Here is a 5,000-nt window from a genome sequence, read left to right on the forward strand (position 1 = left end):
TATAACTATATCACCTGCACAGTTTCATAATAAATGCTCATTTCTCATAATACTTATACAAAAAATACCCAGTTAATTGGACATCACCATATCTTGACATTGAAGCATACTCTGTACTCTTGGTTTCTTTATGATTAAGTTTTGTTTCATATTGCATCATTTCAATACCGGTCACTTACAACTTCAAAATTTTACATAAGTGCTAACACCAACAATTACTTTATTTTGTAAGACATTTAGAAGTAATTTGATTTTTTTGATCAATTTTTCCTTTCAGCTTACTTATTTTGCTAAGAATAATGACTACATTTAAGGAAAGACAAACAGTCATATTCTTTGGTTATGGAAGCAAAGATGTGGGCTTGTTTGTTTATCAATAACCAAATTCTTGATTCAGTTTTTACAGAAAGTATATTTATCGTCTAAAGCACCGCAATCAGTAAACAAACCATTGCTCAAAAATGACCTCGTGGCGCAACGGTAGCGCATCTGACTCCAGATCAGAAGGTTGCGTGTTCAAATCACGTTGGGGTCAATTACCATTTTGAAGATGAAATTTACCAAATGAAACACCATAAAAGAAACAAATTGCCAAGTCTGTCATCCACCTTCTGTAATGTGATATTTGCTCACAGGTATAACTATATCACCTGCACAGTTTCATAATAAATGCTCATTTCTCATAATACTTATACAAAAAATACCCAGTTAATTGGACATCACCATATCTTGACATTGAAGCATACTCTGTACTCTTGGTTTCTTTATGATTAAGTTTTGTTTCATATTGCATCATTTCAATTCCGGTCACTTACAACTTCAAAATTTTACATAAGTGCTAACACCAACAATTACTTTATTTTGTAAGACATTTAGAAGTAATTTGATTTTTCTGATCAATTTTTCCTTTCAGCTTACTTATTTTGCTAAGAATAATGACTACATTTAAGGAAAAGACAAACAGTCATATTCTTTGGTTATGGAAGCAAAGATGTGGGCTTGTTTGCTTATCAATAACCAAATTCTTGATTCAGTTTTTACAGAAAGTATATTTATCGTCTAAAGCACCGCAATCAGTAAACAAACCATTGCTCATAAATGACCTCGTGGCGCAACGGTAGCGCGTCTGACTCCAGATCAGAAGGTTGCGTGTTCAAATCACGTTGGGGTCAATTACCATTTTGAAGATGAAATTTACCAAATGAAACACCATAAAAGAAACAAATTGCCAAGTCTGTCATCCACCTTCTGTAATGTGATATTTGCTCACAGGGATAACTATATCACCTGCACAGTTTCATAATAAATGCCCATTCTGCTCATTTCTCATAATACTTATACAAAAAATACCCAGTTAATTGGACATCACCATATCTTGACATTGAAGCATACTCTGTACTCTTGGTTTCTTTATGATTAAGTTTTGTTTCATATTGCATCATTTCAATTCCGGTAACTTACATCTTCAAAATTTTACATAAGTGCTAACACCAACAATTACTTTATTTTGTAAGACATTTAGAAGTAATTTGATTTTTTTGATCAATTTTTCCTTTCAGCTTACTTATTTTGCTAAGAATAATGACTACATTTATGGAAAGACAAATAGTCATATTCTTTGGTTATGGAAGCAAAGATGTGGGCTTGTTTGCTTATCAATAACCAAATTCTTGATTCAGTTTTTACAGAAAGTATATTTATCGTCTAAAGCACCGCAATCAGTAAACAAACCATTGCTCATAAATGACCTTGTGGCGCAACAGTAGCGCGTCTGACTCCAGATCAGAAGGTTGCGTGTTCAAATCACGTTGGGGTCAATTACCATTTTGAAGATGAAATTTACCAAATGAAACACCATAAAAGAAACAAATTGCCAAGTCTGTCATCCACCTTCTGTAATGTGATATTTGCTCACAGGGATAACTATATCACCTGCACAGTTTCATAATAAATGCCCATTCTGCTCATTTCTCATACTACTTATACAAAAAATACCCAGTTAATTTGACATCACCATATCTTGACATTGAAGCATACTCTGTACTCTTGGTTTCTTTATGATTAAGTTTTGTTTCATATTGCATCATTTCAATTCCGGTAACTTACATCTTCAAAATTTTACATAAGTGTTAACACCAACAATTACTTTATTTTGTAAGACATTTAGAAGTAATTTAATTTTTTTTATCAATTTTTCCTTTCAGCTTACTTATTTTGCTAAGAATAATGACTTTACATTTAAGGAAAGACAAACAGTCATATTCTTTGGTTATGGAAGCAAAGATGTGGGCTTGTTTGCTTATCAATAACCAAATTCTTGATTCAGTTTTTACAGAAAGTATATTTATCGTCTAAAGCACCGCAATCAGTAAACAAACCATTGCTCATAAATGACCTCGTGGCGCAACGGTAGCGCGTCTGACTCCAGATCAGAAGGTTGCGTGTTCAAATCACGTCGGGGTCAATTACCATTTTGAAGATGAAATTTACCAAATGAAACACCATAAAAGAAACAAATTGCCAAGTCTGTCATCCACCTTCTGTAATGTGATATTTGCTCACAGGGATAACTATATCACCTGCACAGTTTCATAATAAATGCCCATTCTGCTCATTTCTCATAATACTTATACAAAAAATACCCAGTTAATTTGACATCACCATATCTTGACATTGAAGCATACTCTGTACTCTTGGTTTCTTTATGATTAAGTTTTGTTTCATATTGCATCATTTCAATTCCGGTCACTTACAACTTCAAAATTTTACATAAGTGCTAACACCAACAATTACTTTATTTTGTAAGACATTTAGAAGTAATTTGATTTTTTTGATCAATTTTTCCTTTCAGCTTACTTATTTTGCTAAGAATAATGACTACATTTAAGGAAAGACAAACATTCATATTCTTTGGTTATGGAAGCAAAGATGTGGGCTTGTTTGCTTATCAATAACCAAATTCTTGATTCAGTTTTTACAGAAAGTATATTTATCGTCTAAAGCACCGCAATCAGTAAACAAACCATTGCTCATAAATGACCTCGTGGCGCAACGGTAGCGCGTCTGACTCCAGATCAGAAGGTTGCGTGTTCAAATCACGTCGGGGTCAATTACCATTTTGAAGATGAAATTTACCAAATGAAACACCATAAAAGAAACAAATTGCCAAGTCTGTCATCCACCTTCTGTAATGTGATATTTGCTCACAGGGATAACTATATCACCTGCACAGTTTCATAATAAATGCCCATTCTGCTCATTTCTCATAATACTTATACAAAAAATACCCAGTTAATTTGACATCACCATATCTTGACATTGAAGCATACTCTGTACTCTTGGTTTCTTTATGATTAAGTTTTGTTTCATATTGCATCATTTCAATTCCGGTCACTTACAACTTCAAAATTTTACATAAGTGCTAACACCAACAATTACTTTATTTTGTAAGACATTTAGAAGTAATTTGATTTTTTGATCAATTTTTCCTTTCAGCTTACTTATTTTGCTAAGAATAATGACTACATATAAGGAAAGACAAACAGTCATATTCTTTGGTTATGGAAGCAAAGATGTGGGCTTGTTTGCTTATCAATAACCAAATTCTTGATTCAGTTTTTACAGAAAGTATATTTATCGTCTAAAGCACCGCAATCAGTAAACAAACCATTGCTCAAAAATGACCTCGTGGCGCAACGGTAGCGCATCTGATTCCAGATCAGAAGGTTGCGTGTTCAAATCACGTCGGGGTCAATTACCATTTTGAAGATGAAATTTACCAAATGAAACACCATAAAAGAAACAAATTGCCAAGTCTGTCATCCACCTTCTGTAATGTGATATTTGCTCACAGGGATAACTATATCACCTGCACAGTTTCATAATAAATGCCCATTCTGCTCATTTCTCATAATACTTATACAAAAAATACCCAGTTAATTTGACATCACCATATCTTGACATTGAAGCATACTCTGTACTCTTGGTTTCTCTATGATTAAGTTTTGTTCCATATTGCATCATTTCAATTCCGGTCACTTACAACTTCAAAATTTTACATAAGTGTTAACACCAACAATTACTTTATTTTGTAAGACATTTAGAAGTAATTTAATTTTTTTGATCAATTTTTCCTTTCAGCTTACTTATTTTGCTAAGAATAATGACTACATATAAGGAAAGACAAACAGTCATATTCTTTGGTTATGGAAGCAAAGATGTGGGCTTGTTTGCTTATCAATAACCAAATTCTTGATTCAGTTTTTACAGAAAGTATATTTATCGTCTAAAGCACCGCAATCAGTAAACAAACCATTGCTCATAAATGACCTCGTGGCGCAACGGTAGCGCGTCTGACTCCAGATCAGAAGGTTGCGTGTTCAAATCACGTCGGGGTCAATTACCATTTTGAAGATGAAATTTACCAAATGAAACACCATAAAAGAAACAAATTGCCAAGTCTGTCATCCACCTTCTGTAATGTGATATTTGCTCACAGGGATAACTATATCACCTGCACAGTTTCATAATAAATGCCCATTCTGCTCATTTCTCATAATACTTATACAAAAAATACCCAGTTAATTTGACATCACCATATCTTGACATTGAAGCATACTCTGTACTCTTGGTTTCTTTATGATTAAGTTTTGTTTCATATTGCATCATTTCAATTCCGGTCACTTACAACTTCAAAATTTTACATAAGTGCTAACACCAACAATTACTTTATTTTGTAAGACATTTAGAAGTAATTTGATTTTTTTGATCAATTTTTCCTTTCAGCTTACTTATTTTGCTAAGAATAATGACTACATTTAAGGAAAGACAAACATTCATATTCTTTGGTTATGGAAGCAAAGATGTGGGCTTGTTTGCTTATCAATAACCAAATTCTTGATTCAGTTTTTACAGAAAGTATATTTATCGTCTAAAGCACCGCAATCAGTAAACAAACCATTGCTCATAAATGACCTCGTGGCGCAACGGTAGCGCGTCTG

General features: G+C 33.1%; 8 non-coding genes across 8 annotated transcripts in view; all 8 read left to right on the plus strand.

Moving 5' to 3' along the window:
* Positions 1–463: 463 nt before the first annotated feature.
* TRNAW-CCA (transfer RNA tryptophan (anticodon CCA)) lies at positions 464–535 on the plus strand. The gene has a single exon. It is a non-coding gene; the product is annotated as a tRNA-Trp (tRNA).
* A 565-nt stretch (positions 536–1,100) lies between these two features.
* Positions 1,101–1,172, plus strand: TRNAW-CCA (transfer RNA tryptophan (anticodon CCA)). The gene has a single exon. It is a non-coding gene; the product is annotated as a tRNA-Trp (tRNA).
* A 573-nt stretch (positions 1,173–1,745) lies between these two features.
* Positions 1,746–1,817, plus strand: TRNAW-CCA (transfer RNA tryptophan (anticodon CCA)). Its single transcript has one exon. It is a non-coding gene; the product is annotated as a tRNA-Trp (tRNA).
* Positions 1,818–2,392: 575 nt separating this feature from the next.
* Positions 2,393–2,464, plus strand: TRNAW-CCA (transfer RNA tryptophan (anticodon CCA)). The gene has a single exon. It is a non-coding gene; the product is annotated as a tRNA-Trp (tRNA).
* A 573-nt stretch (positions 2,465–3,037) lies between these two features.
* TRNAW-CCA (transfer RNA tryptophan (anticodon CCA)) lies at positions 3,038–3,109 on the plus strand. Its single transcript has one exon. It is a non-coding gene; the product is annotated as a tRNA-Trp (tRNA).
* Positions 3,110–3,681: 572 nt separating this feature from the next.
* On the plus strand, positions 3,682–3,753 carry TRNAW-CCA (transfer RNA tryptophan (anticodon CCA)). Its single transcript has one exon. It is a non-coding gene; the product is annotated as a tRNA-Trp (tRNA).
* A 573-nt stretch (positions 3,754–4,326) lies between these two features.
* On the plus strand, positions 4,327–4,398 carry TRNAW-CCA (transfer RNA tryptophan (anticodon CCA)). The gene has a single exon. It is a non-coding gene; the product is annotated as a tRNA-Trp (tRNA).
* Positions 4,399–4,971: 573 nt separating this feature from the next.
* Positions 4,972–5,000, plus strand: part of TRNAW-CCA (transfer RNA tryptophan (anticodon CCA)) — a 72-nt gene continuing 43 nt past the window's right edge. Inside the window, exon 1 of the tRNA in view lies at positions 4,972–5,000. This exon is cut by the window's right edge and continues 43 nt beyond it. This is a non-coding gene — a tRNA (tRNA-Trp).

The sequence above is a fragment of the Pseudophryne corroboree genome, chromosome 6 (assembly GCF_028390025.1).
Source record: "Pseudophryne corroboree isolate aPseCor3 chromosome 6, aPseCor3.hap2, whole genome shotgun sequence".
Classification (NCBI taxonomy): domain Eukaryota; kingdom Metazoa; phylum Chordata; class Amphibia; order Anura; family Myobatrachidae; genus Pseudophryne; species Pseudophryne corroboree.